Genomic DNA, 23,848 nt, shown 5'->3' with positions numbered 1-23,848 from the left:
CAGAATAGTTCGTGGGACAGTAGGTCAGTTCATTGTCATTCGTTCGCCTAAAAATTCGTCCCTTGAATTTGGCAACCGCTTTAGGTGAACTGACCAATTCGTTTCAAAGCGAATTAAGTAAGTACTACTGTGCTTTGAAAAGGAACTCTCGCTCACTCTTTCTATTTGAAGAACCAGTTCTCCTGAACGGATCGAACGGATTTCTCATCTTTACGTGAATGATAAAAGAAAGGTATATAAACCTCAAGATGCAGCAGGCGACCAGATAAGTGTTTCCCAGCCGCAAAAGAAGCTATAGAAAGTAGCATGTACGAGATCCGACGAACACTCAATAACATTTGGTTTTGTTTTTGTTACATTTTGTAAATATATAAAAGACTCCGTTAAGACACCGCAATGAGCCGTATCGAATAAACGAATTATACAAAATTGTGATTTCATACAAGGATGGCGTTTGATTAAGTAGTCGCCAATCTCTAAATATGAACCGTATTAAGAAATGAGTTTCCAAAATTCTACGCTTCTAAATGTAGGGTAAGGTGGGGCAAATCCGACCGTTGGGTAATCCCGACCCCCCTCTGTTACCGAAAATCAGAAGCACTACGCGAACTAATATCAATGGTTTCGTGTAGAGCATCGAAAATAATCATAATGGTGGCATGACAGCATTTTATTAATCTACATTGAGATGCTCAAACGACAAAAAGTGTGTTTTTACACCTTTTGATTTGATTTTTGTGCATTATTGCCTACAGGATATTTCTGATTGTTAAAGTGATTGCATAAAAAATGTAAGTGGATTTAAATTCTTTGAATAAAGTCCTACAAAGTGCGTAGATGAATTTGGTTCAACCTTTTTCATAACTTTTGTTAATTGCATCGTAATGAAAAATGACGCGGTGGGGCAAATCCGACCTCTAAATAGTGGGGTAAATCCGACCGCTTTTTTCTAAGAAAATGTTTATTTATCAAATTGAAATATATGTTTATTGTTATTTTATATAATTTTTATGAAAAATGCTCCGATGCAAATGGGAATATCATTACGTGCTACTGCTCGTGATTTTAGCATTCGAAGATTGACATTGAACTCCATTTTCTTCATGTTACAATTCAATAACACAACATTCTTTGATTTATCATTGAAAAACTATAAAATTTGGGTAATATCTACACTAAATCAACCAAAAATATAGGGGGTCGGGTTTACCCCACCATTTTTGAAAACAGCAAAAATGAACATTTTCGTTAAAAGCTTGTATCTCAAAATATTCTCCAGATCCGAATAAAATGCTATATATTGGAAGTTGTCCAGGAGTCTAACCTTTAATTTGGTATATAAAACGACTTAATCCGATGTAAAATGAGCATTTTACAGTCAAAACCATTTACTAGGTCGGATTTACCCCACCTTACCCTATTTATTTTTTGAAATCGTCTATAAGAAATATTTTGTCAGAAAGGCGTGCCCCTCCTTTGTCAGTCAGCTGGAGCCGCCTATGTGAGCGGTTACTCCCTCTAGAGGCTCTAGAGCACTATTTACACCTATCCAATCCGTTTCAGTTGCGTTTCAGTGCCGTGCGCGTGTACTGGTATTCTTTCATACACTTTGGGGACGACCGTTCGCACTTGTCCAGCACAAAGCCGTGTCGGACATGTGTGAGTTGTCGCATGTGGAGTGTATTGGAATTATATTGGTGCCCGTGCGTGGGGCTGAACCGTGGCTGAGTTGGATCGAAGAGGTGTGAATAATTCATTAACTATTTGACTTATGACGCTGGTCGGTACCTAAGACGTCGGAATGTATGTCTGATTCTAGAATGATGTGGTTCTTCATTGGCTTGACACTTATTGCCCAGATGCATGCATGTTTGGGTGATCGGTTGTTGTATGTTGATGTGGGATAGATGGGTTTAATCTTTTAGGGTCGAATAGATAATAGGTTTGAACACAGTTCTTTTAGATATGTGAGTGACGTGTGACACCAGGCCGCAGATGCAACAATTAATTTGTTGGGTTCCTTCTTCCATATAAGAGACGACAAAGACGGTAGTTTCGTTTTCCTCTTTCGTCTACTCCTTTATATCAAATTAGTGTTTTATTTGCCATTCAGACTTAGTTCATATACCACCGTTTAGCATAACATCGCGCGTAAATATTGATTGAATACGAGTCGAGATTTGATCCAATCGTTCGTGGAGAAAGAAAACAATACATAGTAGTCGTTTCTTAATAATAATACTAAAGTATATAAATGATAAACATTACTTATATAACGATATATCAAATTATATGATTATTAGCATATCTATTTCGAAAAATTCCGCGAGACAGTAAAGAACTTTCGTTATATTGTATTGTTCTAGGCATGCCAAGTTAAATCGGAAAACACAAGGCATCAACGTTTATCAGCCGTCTGATTCAATTAAACATAAGTAACACTCCCGACAACCGGTTGTCCGGAGTTGAAGTTAAATCTTAGAAGCTCTTACAATGTTCGAATTAATTCAATAAACGATAAATCTATTACAAATTCTCGGTGGCCGGGGGGGGGGCTACTTTACGCCAAAAAGTTTGTTTTTCAAAATCATGTTTACTTCTTGGTTTATTGTTAAAGATTATGATCGTCATTTAAGTGTGAATTCAAATGAATGTCGTGCTCGTAAAAATAAAAAGGGTGATCGCGCAAACTAATTAATATCGAATCGCCCCTCGGCAGCGATATAGAGTAAAAGAGAGAGAGAGAGAGCAATTAGTTATAATATACGCTTTGAACTATACGCACGCAATCTTCAATTTAATCCGCGAAAACTGTCCATGTGCCAATTCAAGAGCTATCGAATAAAACATTTTGGTCCATCGAGCCGGATTTAAACCGACGAGATGGTAGATGTGCGGAATATAGTGATGGTTTTCTCGCGGCATATGGTGAAACGTAATTGATTCGATTTTGCACCAAGTGCAAAAAGTACGTCATCTTGGCAACGACGCGACGCGTAATGCGGAAGCGAATCCTTTGAATCGGGTTCGGTGCACGATTAATCTTGAAACGACAAAAACAATCAGCGAATTACCTGTGCAAATAAACCATAAACATTAATTCCATGTGTGAAAACGAAGAAACTCCCAAAGTGTTACGAATCATAACCCCTAAAAATCTACTGGACGCTTTGACTGGAGCGGGAACAAGTCTTGCCCCTGAGAGCACTGTAGCGCTCCAAAAAGCGGCGCAGATAAAGCGAGAAAACGACAAGAAAATGGCGCAGAGAATGGAAAATGTCGTCGATCGGCGTGATTTGATATTGCAGAAGCTTCTGAGAATTCGGGAAGGAGTAAAGGACGACAATGTGAATGTGCACTGGTTAAAACTGCAGTTGGAAACGATCCGCCGGTGCAACGAAGATTCGGAGAAAATTTATCTGGAGATCTGCAATATTACACCACGGGAACAACGGGATGAGCATACGGCAGAATATTACCGCTGTGAAGAGCTGTTCAACTCGCTGTATATCACGTGTAGCCGGCGCTGGTCGATCTGTGAAGCGCGTAGTTTTAAGCGCCACTCCTTTCGGAGACTACCGCCAAGTTTTTAATGTTGCCCGGATGAGACTGCTTGAATGCGAGTCAAATGCATAGGATCGATCCAGCTAGCCACACAAACTTAGCCCCAGAATGAGGTACAATACCCTAGTTAGCTAAATTTTCCCTGAATCAAAGCTCTCCTTCAAAACACCACGGTAGAAACTCCCCATACCTAAAAGCTTCTCATCATCGGCAGGGTTAATGTTCGTCGCCAGACTGCGCTAACCGAGTGGAAGAGAATTTCGTCAGATTTAAATGTGCCACGCGGCAAGGGAAAGCGGACCTAACATAATCGGAGTGATGTGGCAATATTTCAACAAGCTAAAAACACTATTTCACTACACTAACAGAAAACATTTATTTAGGACTGAATCAGTTTTTTTAATCATACGGAATTCATTTCAATAACTAATTTTATATTGTACGGTAAGCATGCTTTAATTTTAATTTTACATTTCTGTATTCTATTGGTCTATTGTGTGCGTTTCTTCTCTCCCTATCTTTCTTCTGTGTGCTTTTATTCTACTCTACCCCGCAGCTACATTCGACCGGGCGGCAAGCGATGAATAGCTATAGGCCTGTACACCCGAGTGGCTTCAAACCATGTGCGTTTGGATGGTGCTTCCGAAAACGCAGTAACACGTGCACGTGGATCGAATGGATAGCTTTTTGGGCGCGCCCCGAACAAAAGCGGGATCCGAAAAACTGACCGGATGCGGTCTTAGATTTATTTACGGGCCGTCTTCTCTGGACGCCACTTCACCAATACTGGTATAAAAGTACGGACTCACCGAATCTGCTGCGGATGAATGGTGATGCTGCTGATGTGTACGGCTAATGAAATTTGACGGCTACCCGTCGTTGCTGGTGGCCTGGTGATTAGAGTTGCCGATAGTGCGATTTTCCGTGTTGGCACGTGGTTCCAAGATGGCCACTGGAAGATTGGAAACTTCCGACGAAGCGATTTCCTTGCGTCTCCACTTCCTTCCGGCGGAAATAACGTGTGCCGGGATGGTTCGTTCCTTCTATTGCGGCGAGCAACGCGAAAGTGGTAGAGTGTGGCGATCGTACGTTTTCCACAGTTTTTGTGCCTAGTGGAGTAAAAATGATAGCCTAGCGTGGCTATTCGAAGGATCGTTAGCTGCGAGTGGGGTCATTTAGTAGCGCACATGTTTTACCTGATCTTTTCGATTCGCACACAGAATCGTCACGCACTACCTAGCTTTTCTAGCTCGCACTACTTCTCCTATTAGCTATTAGAAAAACAGACATTAATAGCTCCCTAAAATATCTACCACATCACTAGTACCTGGTTTTCAGGTTTTTCCACGGAACAAACTCGCGTTACTTCCACACTGTTGAACGGTTTGGAACGAAGTGATTAAGCCCTGTAATCCTCAGTTTTAGGGAAGGGAATCTCAATGTACCCGGAAGTACGTCATTTCCCGAGGATTCTTCGGGATTACTCGGGATCCCGGAGTATTCAACTGTCTAGCTCATTCTGCCGCGATTAGGTAATCTAGCTTTCCCTTTCCCTTAACTTAACTGAAAGGATTCTTCTTAGAATCAGTATTCGCGCAATCTCACTCGGGCTTGAGAGAAACGGATTTGATCGTTGGCTTTAGAGAATGTTGGACTTATCGACATTGCCTAGATTTTGGCGGATTCTTTTTTTAGATTGGGTAGAAATATGTGAAATTTTGTAGGTATGGATTCTATTCATATGGTTTATGGCTAACTACCCCGTCGTGTGTCTACATCGATCATAGGGTTACGGATGAATTGATTGTCTATAAATATTTGAGTTTGGTAATGTTATATTTACAACTACGATTGTACAACCGTTACATCACTCCATGCTTAAATTACGAAAATTTAGTTGCATTGATTCAACTAAATTTTCGTAGGAAAAAAAATTTCTTATACTACAGATACTTCTAGAAAATTAAGGACACTCAATGTAATTCAATGGAGTATCAAACTATTTGGAGTCATATGTGTTCATCGTTAACCCAGTGAGTTAACTCCACCTCTATTTCCAGATAATCTTCCATTACAGATGATCTCTGTCACTGACCTTCAACGTCGCGAGACTCGGGTCTTCAACAAATGTTTGCAATACTTCCGTTAAATTATCTGACAGTCCTGCATAAAAAAAAACAATCGGATGTTTTCTGACATTTTAGCGAAGGATGACTGAACAGATCATAACAAGCAATCTGACAAGACCACAATTGACGTTCCTCATTCATTCAACCAGTCACTCAATTCTCAAATCAATAACCCCAACTAAAACATACTTTCAGTTGAATAATGTTCCATATTCAGTGAAAGTATAACACAAAGTTTTAAACTTATTTTCCTCAAATCAACTGGCTTATTCAGATTCAGAATCAACCTCAATCATTCCGTTGAACAAACGAAACCTCCTCTGAATTCGCCGCAACAATCTATTTTGCGGAGGTCTGGCCCACCCCAAAGCTATACTTCGGGCAAAATTGTCCGTTTCTCCAGCAAAACGTAACCTAATTAAAATATCTTAATTGAATTTCAACTCCAGAATCGACTCTGGTCACCCGAAATTCAAAAAGACAACTGAACTCCACCACATGGGTTCTTCAACTCTAACATTCAAAAGGCTTCACACTAATCTTCATACATACTTGACTGTCACGAGGTCTGGTCAAAAAAGCTCTGCTACGAAACGTCAAATGAAAGCTTAGTTAAGATGGTAGTAAATGTGTCCGTATTTTTTTTTTGTATCGCGACTATTTTAAATTGTTTGGCCGGAATTTGCTCACGAATGAGCCGAAATTTACTGCTGGATCCTTTTACGGGGGGAGTATTTACTTTCCCTAAAATTATATTAAGAGTTAATGTGCTTTATGGTCTTTTCTACAGGAGCTGCGACGTGGGACGAAAAGTGCTGATATATGAGCTAATTGTTATGGATGGGATGTCAAAATTACTATGGATGGAATATAAAGCTATGGATGGAATGTAATGAATTGATGCGGAAAACTGCTGAAGGTGAAAACAAAATGTGAATGACTACTATGTTGCTGATTGCGACCAATTTGAAGATGCTGATTGGATCTACGATAACTATTTTACCAAGCGGAAGGACTATACACCATCGAAGAAAAGAGCAAAAAAAAGAAATCTAACCATAAAAATAAGTACTAACATAAAACATAAGTATAGGATCGCGACTAACATTTAACATACTTGTTCAAGTAGGTAGGGTACCTGTCCCTTTCCTTTATCCTATCCTAATCCTAAATTATCTCTTCAGGGGTATGTAGGTAATACACTCGGTTGTTATGATTTTGTCCGAGGTTTCGTGGAATTCTTGCTCTATTTCATTCAGTCTGTCACCAGTAGTTAATTTGTTATTGTGGGACGCTCGACTCGTTTTACGAGGAGGCTGAATGAATAGATATTTTGTTTAGTTCTTGTTGACTCTAAAAGAGTTTACATAGCTTGAATTTTTTTTTTTTTCGATTAACGAGAAAAAGTGGTGTGATTGCAACAAAGTGTTGATTTTTGTGCATCTCTTGATGTGTTGTCATCCCTAACGTTTAGAGGGTACATAGCTCAGAAAAATTCGGCCAACTTCTATTTCAACTGGTCGAAACTAACCGCGATGTTGGTTGTTCTAATTTGACGCAATTTGGTGACATTTCTTAAGGTACTTGCAGTTAAAAATCCCTAATCTTTTCCCTTTCTCGTCTTCTAGTTCGTAGCAATGGTCCCCCACAACTCGCTTGACTACAACCGGGACATATTTTGGAGCTAACTTGGCGCAGTAACCCTTATCTTTGTTGGACAGCTCTGTGTTCTTTTTCAGAACTTTTTCGCCAATTGAATACTGGGGACATTTTGAGTTGGACCTAAGATTGTAGTATCTTGAATGTCTTTCAAACGCCTTCTTCAGATTTTCCCTTACCTCTGCGTATAACGTCCCTCTCAGCATTACCCAAATCACCACTATCCATTGACGTGTCGCGCATACATCGATACTCCCTTCCGTCCGAAACTATGTTTCTCCCAAATAGGATGAAATATGGAGTGTATTTTGTAGACTCGTGCACCGAGTTTCGAATGGCATTTGCGATAGCCTGTATATTATTCGCCCATTCTTTGTGGTCCTTTTTAATAGTGGCCCGAATGGCAGTTGTAATGACCCGATTAACTCTTTCTGAGTCATTGATTTGTGGATGGTAACTGGGTGTTTTCCAATGTGTGACATGATTTCGACTCAACAGGTCCTGGAACAATTTGGAAGTGAATTGAGTCCCATTATCGGTGAGAATTACTTCGGGGACCCCAAACAATTGAAACAGCATGTTTTCCACAAACGGAACGAGAGATTCAGCAGTCGCCTGCCTGAAAGGTTGTACCAAGATGAACTTGCTGAATACATCCGTCAGTACTAGCAAGCAAGTGCTTCTAGATCTTCCCGACATTGGAAGTGGACCAACATAATCCATGGTCACAAATTGCCAAGGGTATTCCGCTATTTTCCGTTGTATTTTGAGTGGCGCAGTGGTGTTGACATTAGTTGCTTTGCTAGTTTGGCAAATAATGCAGCTTTGGCAGAGACGTTTCGTCTCTGAGTTCATCATCGGCCAGAAAAATCTTTCCCGCAGTGCTGCAAGAGTTTTTTCAAAACCTAAATGAGCTACTCCGTGAATTCTTTGCAAGATTTGCTCTCTTTCTTGCTTCGGTGGGTACATTTTCCAACAGAAACGGTTATCCTCCACTTTCCCATGGTTTCTGACGAATTTGTAAACTTGGCCGTCTACGACTCGGAAGTCTGAATAGGCTTGAGGGTCAACTGCGATCTGCTTGATCAGATCTTGATAATCCGGATCTACGGGGGTCGTTAAGATTGAATTTAATGAACGGCTCAAACAATCTGCGGTGATGTTTTGCTTTCCCTTCCGATACTCCAGCTCAATATCGTGGGATTGTATCTTGAGTGCCCACCTGAGGAGCTTGGAATTACCGGACTCAACACCAATCGTAAAAAGCCAAAGTAGACTTCGTGCGTCCGTTACTACCTTGAACCTGCTTCCCTCGACAAAATGGCGGAAGTGTTCAATAGCAAGGAGAACGCCCAAACACTCCTTTTCTACGCTAGCATATCGCTTTTGTGTGCTGCTTAGTTTTTTGCTGAAGTATGCAATGATTCTCGGTTCTCCGTCCAGTTTTTGAATCAGTGCGGCCCCAACTGCATTATCAGACGCGTCTGATTCGATCACAAACGGTTGACTGAAGTCTGGGTTAGCAAGGATGGGAGCGGATACCAAAGCGGCTTTTAATTGCTGAAATCCCGCCTCAGCAGCCTCTGTCCACTGAAATTTGTTTTTATCTTTCCGTAACAGGTCCGATATCGGTGCAACAATTTTACTGTAGTCCGATATAAACCGTTGATAAAAGCCTGCTAGACCGAGAAGCCGACGAATGTCTTTCACGCTTTTGGGTCTACAGTAATTAAGAATTGGCTCGATTCGTTTATTGTCGATTGAAACACCCTGTCCAGTCAACAGGTAACCCAGGTAGTTTACCTGTTTCCGACAAAACTGAGATTTGTCAAGCGAAATAGTGAGTCCTGCTTTCTTTAAACGATCCGCAACTATCTCCAATAAACGATAGTGTTCGGTCAAGTCCTTGGTCGCTACCACAATGTCATCCAGGTAGACGAACACTTGGGGTTCCAGGTCAAACCCGATGACTTTGTCCATTAATCTACACATCGTGAAAGGTGCATTTGTGAGACCAAATGGACAGACCTTGAATCTGAACAACCCTTTTGCTGTTCTAAACGCGGTATAATCGCGGCATTCCTCCTTAAGGGGTATTTGAAAATACGCGTCCTTTAGGTCTATGACCGAAAAATACTTTGCGCTCTCCAATCGGTGAAAAATGCCTTTCATATCACGCATTGGATAAGAATCTTTCTTCGTGATGGCATTTATTCTCCTGGAGTCTAAACAAATCCTCAGTTTACCATTTGCTTTACGGACCGGAACTAAAGGGTTCGCCCACTCACTTGAGCATTCCTCGATTGCATCTAGTAACTTATATCGCTCTATTTCTTTGTCCATTTCCACCTGAATGGAAGGAGAACAGCGGTACAACGGCTGTCGTCGCGGTTTAGCGTCCTCTCGAAGTATGATTTCGTGTTGTAATAGTGTCGTTCTACCCAGATAACCTTCTTTCGTGCATGGGAAAGTCCGGATTACGTCTGCTAACCGATTCCTATCCACTTCGGTTAAAGTGTGCTCTGTCTTGATTGTGTCCGGCGTGACTATCGATGGTTCTGGTAGGTCTATGCCAGGTATGTCCAGAGACTCGTCAGGTGGTGATCTTTCGATGACCGGAAGTGCCTCAACCGGATGTATAAAAAAATGGAACAACTCTTCAGAAAGATTTCATCCTAGAGCGCTGATTTCGGCTATCTCTTCTAAGCCCGATTGTCCTTGCATCATTGGTTTGATTCCGAAAGTTTTCCAAAAGTTGATGCCCAGAATAAATTCTCTTGTTATCTCTGGAACGATTACGACTGCTACTACTTTCGTGATGCCTCGAAAAGTTATTGGCATATTCACGTAACCTACACACGAATACTGTGTATGATCGGCTGTGCAGATTCGAATTGGGGAAGGCAAAATTCTCAATCCGTATCGGCCAGCAATATCTTTCGAGTTCATCACGCTTACGCTGGCTCCTGAATCTAACAGGGCTTCGAACTCCGTCTCGAAAACACGAATTTTCACGTGTGGACACAAATTGGTTTGAATCTTAATTTCTAGTAAATTTTGAAAAGGGTCGAAAAATGGTTCTGAACTGGGAACTTTGTCTTTGCTAGGAATGCTTGAGTCCCCATCATGGCACTCCAAGTTTAGTTTCCCGATCCCTGCGTTGCCTGTGCAGACTGAGCAGGTGCGTGTCTTCTAGGGTGAACATCGCAGGTCGATGAAATCTTCCCTGGGTTTCCACATACATAGCAGAACGTTACTTTAACTTCGCGACATTCTCTCCAAAAATGTCCGTGTTGTCTACAGTTCCAACACAATGGAAGCCTGGTAGTCTCCGGTGAACTTTCAGCTCCTGTTCTTTGTCTCGCTCGGTCTTGGGGTCTCAGTTGCCCATTCTGTGGTCTCGATGGTCTGTTATCGTGTTGTCGCTGGTGTCGTCTATCAATGACGTTCAGTTCATCATCGCTCTCGATCTCTTGGTGATCCTGTTCAGCTTCAACGTTGTTTACCATGTGTCTTGGTCCTACCGGATGTAATGAAGGGTCACTAGCATCGATACGGTGACTAAGCCCGATTAGTTCGTCGAGATTGCTCACCGTGAAACATGCCAGCTTAGAACGATAGCGCTGTTGCATATTCTCCCACACTATCTCAAACTTTCTTCTCTTTGAAAACGGCTTCGTCAGAAGTTTGTTCATTCGTTCGATGTCTGAAACAAACGCAATGAACGTTTCTCCTTTCTGCTGCTTGCGGTCGTAGATTCGCTGCCGGTTACCTTGATCTTGGTTAGGATTACCAAAGCGAAAACGAATTCGTGCTTCGAAGGTAACCCAATCCCAATGCGATTCATAGTAAGTGAAAAACCAGTTAGCTGCCTCTCCTCTCAGTAAAAGGTGTATGTGGCTGAGTAATCGAACGTTTGAAATGAAGTTCATCTTCGCAAGCATTTTTGCCTTGTAGATGAAGTCTTCGAGCGTGATTGAACGTGCATCACCAGAGAAAAAGAGATTCCATTTCTCAATCCGCCTATCGTAGTGATTTCTACTTTCTCGAACTGTTATCGCTGGAGCTTCAGAAACTTCGGCGCTCGCATCGCTGTCTTCTTCCGATTCTTGGCTTGCCATCCTTCTGGGAATTGGTACACCCAATCCATTGTTCCTTGTGTTTCCCTCGAATGCTGGCGTTTCCAACCGATTCGCCTGCTCATTGCTACCGGAAGCTGATATACCTTGGATGTTCTGCTGGTTTCCCCATACTGGACTCTGATTTCGTAATGCATTTAAATTAATGGTTTCCAAGCGGTCTGTTAGTTTGCTCACAATCCTCCGCATCCCGTTCATTTCCTTCTCCATTTCGCGTATTTTTGCTTTTAGTTGTTCTGATGTTGGTTCGAGCATACTAGGAGTTGGATTTGGTTGCGGTTCAGAATTCATTGGGTTTTTTGGAATAGCTCCTGCGTACGTAGGTTTGTTTAGAATTGGACTGATATTCACGTTGTCGAAATCTCCAAAGCTTACGTTTGTAATATTGCTTTTGCCCTGCCCTTCGTAGTTCATTTGCGTATTTTGTTCCATTGGAGTCAGTGCCGTTGCTTCCTCACCACTATTCTGCCCCGACTCTGCCATCGGTCGCATTTGAACACCTTGGTTTGCGAGAAGGTCACAAATCTCTCGCACCAGTGAATCTCTTAGTCCCTTCGATTCTGATGAGATTTTACTATTTCTCGCGCGCAAGTAATAAAATTTGAGACGCGAAATTGACCGCGGGTCCTTCTTATTTTCTAACGTCGCCTCAATCGAAGTCACGCGCGATAGTATGAAGTCATAGTCCTGTTCGATAGTGTAAATTGATTGGTACTCGCGTTTCTCCTGACAGTCATCGCGATATATTTGCTGTAAAATATTTTGTTTAGATTCTAAGTCTAATTTCAGCTCTTCTGTATAGTTTCTTACTCTAAGTTCGAAATCAACTTCATCATTTAGCAGATATTTAGCGTAGGGGTATTTGAAGCTCATCATTATTATGTTTTTTTGTCTCAACCGACTAAACAGTTCATTCAAAAGATTTCGAGCCAAAGCGATATTTATAAACAAAAATCAGAACACATTTGTAACCGACCACAAATATATGAATAAATCTGTACATATATTTTGTATAGATCTGAATAAATAATTGTATAATAACAGCATGAACATATAGAAAAATAATAAATGTAAATAATTTGGCAATAATAAATAACTAAATTATTAGAATAATAAATAATCAACAGAAGTATTTTCCTCATCAATAGTCGCAATATCTCCAAAAACCGAAACAAAAATTCTCCAGAAAAACCGTTGTTCTAAATAAGCATAGGAAAACGTTTCGAGTTGAAACGCTGTAACTTTCTGCAAACTTTGCAAAACATCCGAAAACAACTATAATCGTTCACCCAAATTAGACCCTAAACCAGAAAAATCCACATTACAATTGTTCGTTTGCAGAGTTTTACCCGAGACTGTTGAATTGGGTCTTACAAGAAAATAACGAACATTACTGGCCTATATAGAACCATAATCATAAACAGAACCGACATAGAATATTTTAATAATTGCATAACACAATCTCCAGAAATGTGAGCTCATACCTATGGTTTGGCCATCACGAAGCATACGAGAAATTATAACTTAAGAGTTCGTCCAAAAGAAATTCCCAAAAATTGTAGGTTCGTACATTTAGTTGGGCGCCAATATGTAGCCGGCGCTGGTCGATCTGTGAAGCGCGTAGTTTTAAGCGCCACTCCTTTCGGAGACTACCGCCAAGTTTTTAATGTTGCCCGGATGAGACTGCTTGAATGCGAGTCAAATGCATAGGATCGATCCAGCTAGCCACACAAACTTAGCCCCAGAATGAGGTACAATACCCTAGTTAGCTAAATTTTCCCTGAATCAAAGCTCTCCTTCAAAACACCACGGTAGAAACTCCCCATACCTAAAAGCTTCTCATCATCGGCAGGGTTAATGTTCGTCGCCAGACTGCGCTAACCGAGTGGAAGAGAATTTCGTCAGATTTAAATGTGCCACGCGGCAAGGGAAAGCGGACCTAACATAATCGGAGTGATGTGGCAATATTTCAACAAGCTAAAAACACTATTTCACTACACTAACAGAAAACATTTATTTAGGACTGAATCAGTTTTTTTAATCATACGGAATTCATTTCAATAACTAATTTTATATTGTACGGTAAGCATGCTTTAATTTTAATTTTACATTTCTGTATTCTATTGGTCTATTGTGTGCGTTTCTTCTCTCCCTATCTTTCTTCTGTGTGCTTTTATTCTACTCTACCCCGCAGCTACATTCGACCGGGCGGCAAGCGATGAATAGCTATAGGCCTGTACACCCGAGTGGCTTCAAACCATGTGCGTTTGGATGGTGCTTCCGAAAACGCAGTAACACGTGCACGTGGATCGAATGGATAGCTTTTTGGGCGCGCCCCGAACAAAAGCGGGATCCGAAAAACTGACCGGATGCGGTCTTAGATTTATTTACGGGCCGTCTTCTCTGGACGCCACTTCACCAATACTGGTATAAAAGTACGGACTCACCGAATCTGCTGCGGATGAATGGTGATGCTGCTGATGTGTACGGCTAATGAAATTTGACGGCTACCCGTCGTTGCTGGTGGCCTGGTGATTAGAGTTGCCGATAGTGCGATTTTCCGTGTTGGCACGTGGTTCCAAGATGGCCACTGGAAGATTGGAAACTTCCGACGAAGCGATTTCCTTGCGTCTCCACTTCCTTCCGGCGGAAATAACGTGTGCCGGGATGGTTCGTTCCTTCTATTGCGGCGAGCAACGCGAAAGTGGTAGAGTGTGGCGATCGTACGTTTTCCACAGTTTTTGTGCCTAGTGGAGTAAAAATGATAGCCTAGCGTGGCTATTCGAAGGATCGTTAGCTGCGAGTGGGGTCATTTAGTAGCGCACATGTTTTACCTGATCTTTTCGATTCGCACACAGAATCGTCACGCACTACCTAGCTTTTCTAGCTCGCACTACTTCTCCTATTAGCTATTAGAAAAACAGACATTAATAGCTCCCTAAAATATCTACCACATCACTAGTACCTGGTTTTCAGGTTTTTCCACGGAACAAACTCGCGTTACTTCCACACTGTTGAACGGTTTGGAACGAAGTGATTAAGCCCTGTAATCCTCAGTTTTAGGGAAGGGAATCTCAATGTACCCGGAAGTACGTCATTTCCCGAGGATTCTTCGGGATTACTCGGGATCCCGGAGTATTCAACTGTCTAGCTCATTCTGCCGCGAGTAGGTAATCTAGCTTTCCCTTTCCCTTAACTTAACTGAAAGGATTCTTCTTAGAATCAGTATTCGCGCAATCTCACTCGGGCTTGAGAGAAACGGATTTGATCGTTGGCTTTAGAGAATGTTGGACTTATCGACATTGCCTAGATTTTGGCGGATTCTTTTTTTAGATTGGGTAGAAATATGTGAAATTTTGTAGGTATGGATTCTATTCATATGGTTTATGGCTAACTACCCCGTCGTGTGTCTACATCGATCATAGGGTTACGGATGAATTGATTGTCTATAAATATTTGAGTTTGGTAATGTTATATTTACAACTACGATTGTACAACCGTTACACACGATCCAGACGAAATTGGATGAAAGGAAGAATGCTGAAGCGAATCAAGCGCTGCTCAGTGTAAACGCAGCTCCATTCCACCCTCAACCTCCGATGGCTGTGAACTCATCCGCACCACACTTGCAGATGCCGCTGCCAACATTTGATGGAAATCTCGAGAACTGGTATGCCTTCAAATGCATGTTCCAGACGATTATGCGAAGATATCCTAATGAACCACCCGCGATTAAACTGTATCATCTCAAAAACTCTCATCGGCAACGCAGCAGGTCAAATCGACCAGGATGTGATCAATAATAACAATTACGATGCTGCTTGGAAAATGATAGAAGATACATACGAAGATGAGCGACTCATAATTGATACACACATTGATGCGCTACTGAGCCTGCCAAAGATGACGGGTGAATCAGGTGAAGATTTAAGGAAGTTAATCGATACATGTTCCAAGCACGTCGACGCACTCAACAACCGGGATTTACTTGTTGACGGTTTGGCTGAGATGATTCTTGTCAATTTAGTTGCTAAACGATTGGACAAGGATACAAGGAAGCTGTGGGAATCATAATTGCCAAAGGAGGAACTACCATCGTTTTCGTTGATGCTCAATTTTCTACGCGAAAGAAGCCGTATTCTACAAAAAGTGAAGGGTTATTCAGAACCTCAGCCAATCACTGGAACAGCAAAACAACGAGGCAAATTGGAGCAAAAGAACATGACAGCTAAAAACTTCGTGCAAACGTCTAAGGAATCATGTTTTAGTTGCAGTGGTGAGCACTCTATCTACAAATGCAATGTATTTAAGGCCCTCGGAGTGAACGAGCGTTATGGCAAGGTAAAACAAGCAGGCCTCTGCTTTAATTGCCTACGTCGTGGTCATCGAACTGTCGACTGTAAATCGGAGCAATCCTGTAAGGCATGTGGGAGAAAACACCACAGTCTACTTCACGAAGAAAAGATTCCCACATCGAAGAAACCTGAGATTCCAGTTCCGGAACAATCAGCATCGGAATGTAAGGATACGACTGAAAGTTCTGCCCAAGAACCACGTTCGGTAAACTGTGCTCAAGCAACAATCACGAAAAGACAAGTGCTACTGTCGACCGCCGAGATTCTTGTATGTGGATCCGGAAACACCAGCTGGCCTTGTAGAGCTCTTTTAGATTCAGGATCGGATTCGAATATTATTACCGAAGTATTTGCGAGAAAGCTGAACATCCCAATGACAAGCATCAATCTTCCGATCAGCGGGCTGAACAACGCAGAAACAATAGTTAAACACAAAATTAATACAAAGATTCGATCACGCGTTAACTCTTTTGACGCCCTTTTGGAATTTATTGTGGTGCCGAAGATAACGACCAGCTTACTAATTGTTGAACTTAACATTCAGACTTGGTCCATTCCTGCTGGTATTGATTTAGCTTATCCATCGTTTAATGTACCTGATGAGATCCAGATGATTATTGGAGCCCAACTGTTCTTCGATCTGATTAAAGAGGGCCGGATGCGACTCGGTGATGCTATACCAACATTGATAGATACACATTTCGGATGGATTGTTAGCGGAACGGTACCGACTAATATTCAAAAGCGATTACAAACTTGTCAGCTCAACTTGTGTAACGAGGAACTCAATCTCACATTGACGAAGTTCTGGGAGCTGGAAACATGCCGGGAGGCACATGGTCGAACAGCAACTGAACAAGCAGTTGAAGATTACTTCAAGCGTACTGTTATTCGAAGCGACAACGGTCGGTATATTGTCATATTACCATTCAATAACATGAAGAGTCAGCTTGGCGACTCTCTAGCAACGGCGCAACGTCGGTTTGATAAATTATTGCGAACATTCATCGACGACGAGAAACGAAGTCGCTACACGGGGTTTATGGCGGAGTACTTGGCCCTTGGCCACATGGTGGAAGTCGAAGACCGTCCAGTCGATGGTTATTTTCTTCCTCATCACGGTCTATAAGGAATCGAGCAGCACTACTAAAATCAGCACTGGAATTTCGTTGAACGATGCTCTGGAGGTAGGGCCGACGGTTCAAAGCGACTTAATCTCAATCATTCTGCGATTTTGTAGCCATCAAGTGGTGCTTACAGCAGATATACCAAAAATGTACCGTCAGGTTCAAATTCACGATGACGATCGAAAATATCAGCGTATTGTGTGGCTCAACTCCGAACGCAACGCTGCAATCTTCGAGCTAACAACTGTAACATACGGTTGTTCCAGTGCACCGTATCTGGCCACGCGTGTGCTGCTTCAGTTAGCAACCGACGAGGGAAACGAACTTCCGCTTGCATCAAGAGTCATCGAGCAAGATAGCTACATCGATTTTCTCACCGGAGGCAAAACGCCGGCAGACGTGATCGCAATTTACGAACAACTAACGGAAATGTTGAAACGAGGCGGCTTTGGAGTTCACAAGTTCTGCTCGAACAGTGACATCGTTCGCAGACATATTCCAACTGATCTTCAGGAAGCGCAGATGAACTTCGAGAATGCGGATATAAACAATACAATTAAAACGCTGGGTTTGATTTGGAATCCAACGGATGACTATTTTACATTTCATGTCAACACGCTTGAATCTGCGGATGGTGTGCGGCTTACAAAGCGAAATGTGCTGTCTGACATTGGTCGCTTATTTGATCCGCTAGGATTCCTGGGACCGATCATCACAATGGCAAAAATACAAATGCAAGACCTCTGGCGGCTTGGTTTAGCATGGGACGAAGTTTTACCAGCCGAGCAGGAGAAAAACTGGACATCATTCCGAGAGCAATTGCCGTTGGTGAACTTGATGAAAAAGAGCAGATGTGTAATTGCAAATAATACAAATTTAATAGAACTTCATGGATACTCAGATGCTTCCAAGGTAGCTTACGGTGCAGTACTGTACACCCGATGTGTATCATTCGACGGAACTGTTAGTGTCCACCTTGTCTGCAGCAAATCGCGCGTCGCTCCGTTGAAACCTACAACTATCCCACGACTGGAGTTGTGTGGTGCTTTACTTTTAGCTCAGCTTAGCAAAACTGCGGCGGCGATGAAAATTTCGTTCAATCGGGTGACACTTTGGTGTGATTCACAAGTAGTATTGGGATGGCTGAAAAAATCACCGCTTGCTATGAATCAGTTTGTTTCGAATCGGGTTGCAGCTATTATCGAATTGGTGCCAGAATATCGGTGGCGATATATTCCATCAGAATTAAATCCTGCAGACGTAATATCGCGTGGTGCGATGCCGGAGGATCTGTTACAACTTGAATTGTGGTGGGCAGGGTCACCAACACTATGGGAAGAAACAGATACACTCGTAGATGAAATGAGAGACATCGACGAATGTAACTTGCCCGAACTTAAACCAGCGACGGTGTGTGCTGCTGTCCAGCGGGAGCCACCAATCAACTTGATTCGACTAAGTAACTTTCGACGCTTACAACGAGCTTGGGCATATGTATTGAGATTTATTAGGAATGCTCGTACAAAGATTCGAGATGTGTCTCCTCTCAATGCTGAGGAAATGACTACATCACTTCATACAATTGTTAGACTAGTTCAGCGGGAATCATTCGGCAGTCTTTTCAAATTACTATCCAGTGGCTCCAGCAAACGACACGACCATAGTGGATTGGCACCGATTCTCGACGCAAATGGATTGATTAGAGTAGGAGGGCGGCTTCTATTACCGGAAAGGCATCACATTATCCTCATCCTCGTTCGACAATTACACGAAGATCATATGCACGTGGGGCAACGAGGGTTGCTGTCAATCGTCCGCGAACGCTTCTGGTCTGTAAAGGTTAAACAAATAATTAAGCGAGTAATCAGAGGTTGTTTTGTTTGTGTTAGACAAAATCCACGATCGGTAACCCAATTCATGGGAAACTTGCCTGATCACCGCGTAACTCCATCGCCAGTTTTTTCAAATACTGGAGTTGATTATGCAGGGCCCTTTTTGCTTAAGGAGGCTGGTAGGAAAACGGTAACTTACAAGGCCTACATTGCAATATTTGTTTGTATGGCAACAAAGGCCATGCACATCGAAGTAGTTTCGAACTTAGCCACCGCAAACTTTGTAGCTGCACTGCAACGCTTTATAAGCAGACGTGGTATTGTTACCCACATGTATTCAGACAATGGGACAACCTGTGTGGGTGCAAATCATGAACTTGCAGCTCTGCGGAAACTTTTTGAAGAGCAAACCCACCAATCTGAACTGAACGATTTTTGCATTGCTAAGGGAACACAGTGGCATTTCATTCCTCCTCGCAGCCCCCATTTTGGAGGAATATGGGAGGCTGATGTCAAATCGGTAAAGCATCATATAAAGCGCGTGGTTGGAGAAACATAACTCACATATGAGGAAATGACAACATTTCTAGCTCAAACCGAGGCCATTTTAAACAGTCGGCCACTAATACCAGTATCGGATGATCCTTACGACGTTGAGGTGCTGACTCCATCACATTTTTTAATCGGTAGAGTATTCCGGAACCATCATATGCATAGGAGAAAGTAGGGCGCTTGAGTCGCTGGCAGCACATCCAGTTAATGAAGGAGCATTTCTGGAAACGTTGGTCAGCAGAATATCTGCATCATTTACAATCCCAGCCCAAGTGGAACGGCGGAGTAACCAAAATCGAAGTAGGAGCACTCGTCGTACTCAAGGATGAAAACGCTCCACCCCATAGATGGCATATCGGACGGATTATTGCCACTCACCCAGGAGACAAGGATGTAGTACGAGTTGTGACCGTTAAGACATCATCTGGCGAATATCGACGAGCCATCACAAAAATCTATCTACTTCCGTCGGTTGATCCAGTGGAGTCAACGGGGGGAGAATGATCGCGCAAACTAATTAATATCGAATCGCCCCTCGGCAGCGATATAGAGTAAAAGAGAGAGAGAGAGAGAGCAATCAGTTATAGTATACGTTTTGAACTATACGCACGCAATCTTTAATTTAATCCGCGAAAACTGTCCATGTGCCACTTCAAGAGCTATCGAATAAAACAAAGGGTATGTTCAAGAACTGCGTAACACGCATCCAATAATCTTGTTTTGGAGAGACAATAAATCCTAAAATTAAAAACAACAAGCCGAGAAAAACGCTCTTCATAATATACTTTTTCATTGAGCCATACAAATTGGGCACCCTTGTTTTAGTAGTTTTCTAAAAGTAGATTTATTCCGGAGTAGTTGTATTCCGGAGTGCAAAGGTTTTTCCAACAGAAATGCGAATGGTACTTCTTTCGTATAGCAGTGGACTGTACTTTACTTAACCATGCAGCGTAGCAAAGCGAAATTTGATTCCCCAAGTGGAATCCGAACATGCAGTGAAAGTTCCCAAGCGAATCATCACAATATGTGCTGCCTTCATGCAGTCGGTAATGACGAAAAAACCACTCGATGCGCAATACACACACTTATTAGTGGAACGAAGGGCTTTCGGCTGGAGACACATTTATACACACACTGTCTACTTTACTCCATTATATTTTTCTTCTTATTTCTATTTTACACTTATTTGTTTTCTTCGACCGATCTCGGTCTGCTTTCTGCTTCTGCTCGCTTTGAAGTTCACCACGTTATTGATGCCGCTCGGACCGCAGCAGTAGTTTTATATTTTCGTTGTGTGCTGTTTCACTTCGGTGCGAGACACAAACTGCTGTGGCTTGCCCGCTTCTCTTCCGTTCGTTTTCATGCTGCATCGATTGCAAAGATGCTTGAAGGAAGGTGCGCTACAAGCAGTTAACGCGCTGCTTTTAAACTCGCGCAACGTTAACAAAATTATACAAAAATTAGAGGATCAGTTCGGAAGCATCGAGCTGATATATTCAGGCCTTCTACGAGACGTGCTAGAAATTAGGAATCCACGTTTCGAACAACCACAAACCATGGTAGACTTCGTATCTCGAATTGGTAACCTCGTCACCAATATGGTTTGTTTGGGTCGTAAGGAATACCTCAATGACCAACGTTTAGTCCGTGATTTAGTCAGCAGGTTGCCACAGGGACTGCACCTAAAATGGCTAACTCACGTTAATGACGAAACGGTGCTTTCAACCACCGCAAATCTTTTTGTCGCTCCAACGGTAAGCGATCTATTTGATTGGTTACAGCTCCAGCAAAAGCTAGCTACTATGTTGATAGCTGAGCGGGGGTTACAAGACGATAAACCAGTTAGAACAGAAAAATCTAACAGGATTAATTATCACGCTACAAGCTACCAAAAGTGCTTGTTATGCGAACTTGACCACAGGATAATTGATTGTGGTAAAATTGGAGAACTCTCTCCCGAACAACGGAGGCAGTTCGTTAAGGAGAAGAATTTATGCTCATCGTGCTGCAGATCAAATCCTTCGGTAAAGAATTGTAGAACCAATAAAATTTGTAACATAAAAGGGAGCAAAAGTAGACACCACCAACTGTTACATGTTATAGCACAGGAAAAAAGGTCTGATGAAAGCGACAATGAAAATATTAATTACCACCATTCTGGTAAAACAATCCATTATCAAATAATTCCCGTCACTCTTTAGAACGGACCGCATGAATTAGAAACCTTTGCCTTCGTGGATACAGGGTCCTCCTCAGTAAGCCTAGTACAAAGTGACATAGTAGAAAAACTACGTTTTAAAGGAATTGAACGTCCTATGACATTGGCATGGACGAATGGTAAGATTCAAAAAGAAAAATCGAGTCAAGAAATTCGTATGAAAATAAGAGGTCAGTTTGATAAAACTTATTCGTTAAATGGCTTGAGAACGATAAAGCAATTATCGTTACCTACTCAAACTCTAGCGCGAGACAAACTGATTAACAAATACTCTTACTTAGAAAGTACAGAGTTACCGCATTATGAAAATGCAACTCGTACATTATTACTTGGATTGCCCCATGCTTACTTAATGACTGGACTAGAGGAAAAATCCAGAGGGTTCAATGAACCGGGGGGCTAAGAAAACTAAATTAGGTTGGGTTCTTCATGGCGTAACACAACGTGGAAAGTTTTCGCCAAAGCATGATGTAGGTCATAAAAGGGAAAACAAAAAAGAAATGATCCTAAGTCATTTCTGTATTAAATCTGTCAGGGTCAAGGAACCTGAGAAGCCGTTCATCTCAAAGGGCGATGAACAGGCAAAGAGAACAAAGTATGACGATACTTCAGGTCGTCTTCAGAGGTCGGAACAAGGGTTAGGTAGAAAGCCCTACCGACAAACAAAACAGAAAAAAATATTTTAAAAACAAATATTCAAATTTTGAGATGAAACAAGTCTTGTCGGGCGTTGACCCACAGATTTATACTTTATCGACAACACGTGTTTTGTCAACACACCCTAAAAATGTTAGGAATAAAAATAAGGCGAATGGAAAATTGAATTACCATAAAATTGAAGACAACAAACAAAAGTCCAAAACGAGAGAGAAAACAAAGAGAGACATCGCCATAAATAGACAAATTAGGTTGGGTATTGGAATTTCTAGAACTAGATCATATAATAGATCAGCAGTAAAATTAGTGGGATCGGATTTCAATCCTCCAAACAAAAATCAGCCGAAGCTTATCCGGAAAAAGAACCCGGCGCTTAAGCAGGTACCTTTTCCGCAAAACATAAATAACGAAGGGTACAAGAAACACTTCGTCGGGACATTGAATCAAATAAAAGAACCTTATGTCTACCGCACACGCAAGCGGGAGACATCGGGAAAACTAAACAAATGGTGGAAGAAATACTACCACCAAACTCTAGGAAAATGAAGAGCATAACTAGACCTCGTACATGGATCAAAGCACTTCCAAGTAGGTGCGCTGATACTCTTCATATCAGTAGATCAAGTGCTAACCTGACGTTTAATGAACAGTTTCAAAGAACTTGTAGTTAAATAGAATAACATCATGATTTACACCCATAAGAACAATACCAAGATTTTTGCGCGGTAAAGCGATAATTTGAGTAAAGCACTAGGATTATTTACGGGCCCTGGAATGTTGCCGCGCAAACGAGATTGTTTTTCATTGCCAGCCTTGTATAAGAAATGCTACGCGTAGGGAAGGTTGATGTTGATTTTAAAATCCCGAAAATGGAACGAAAAGAACACAGAAAAGGGATCACTCTGTCTATTTACCGACCTCCCGCGCCTAATTTACATAAGCGTGCCATACGCAGTCCGATTAGCTAGCTTTGGTTTTTCCTTCTCACTTGCTCTGCGGTTAGGATAGTAATAAAATCTTAGAAAGCGGTACAAATGTAACCGCATACTTTGTGAGCCCTTACGGGACTGGACTAGGATTGAATAGCAGGAATCCGTATTGTGGTTAAATACGTCAGTCTTGAAGTGGCAGGGCCAAATATATAAGTAAACAAATAGGAATTGCGCCCTTCTAAGGGCATAGGAAATCTACGCCGAATCTCAGGAGAATAGGGAAAAACTTAAGGACTAAAAGGGACAAATTTTCCCGTAGTGATATATGGATCGCGCGGGCAACATGTAGCTTTAAGATAACGTTTGTAAATATTTTCTGAATAAATTAAGTTTCAAAGTTTTAAACCCAGTTGTAACTCACTTGGAAAGAAAAACCCAACACCGTCGATCCAGCACCAGCCAAGGAAACAACATTAGAAAAGGTATAAAGTGTTTAAATAAGTGTATTGTTCAACAGCACAGCCTAGCTCCGGTAAGCAAAGTATGGCGAAGTGTCCTCGTCGTTATAGTAGCAATCAGTCTTCTTGTGATGGGATGTTTATCTGGAACGATCCATTGGTGTTTCGCTTCATAAGGTAATTTACTGTGCCGAATTCTTCCTCCAACTCACAATAAAGCATCGTC

General features: G+C 41.9%; 1 long non-coding RNA gene across 1 annotated transcript in view; it reads left to right on the top strand.

Annotated features, from left to right (window-relative positions):
* The window catches only part of LOC131678366 (uncharacterized), a 47,968-nt gene extending 24,399 nt beyond the window's left edge, over window positions 1–23,569 (top strand). Inside the window, exon 5 of the long non-coding RNA XR_009303638.1 lies at window positions 19,496–23,569. This is a non-coding gene — a long non-coding RNA (uncharacterized LOC131678366). The remainder of the gene's footprint in view (window positions 1–19,495) is intronic.
* The last annotated feature ends 279 nt before the right edge of the window (window positions 23,570–23,848 follow it).

Source organism: Topomyia yanbarensis, chromosome 2, assembly GCF_030247195.1.
Source record: "Topomyia yanbarensis strain Yona2022 chromosome 2, ASM3024719v1, whole genome shotgun sequence".
NCBI lineage: Eukaryota > Metazoa > Arthropoda > Insecta > Diptera > Culicidae > Topomyia > Topomyia yanbarensis.
This window is presented reverse-complemented; position numbering and strand designations above follow the sequence as displayed.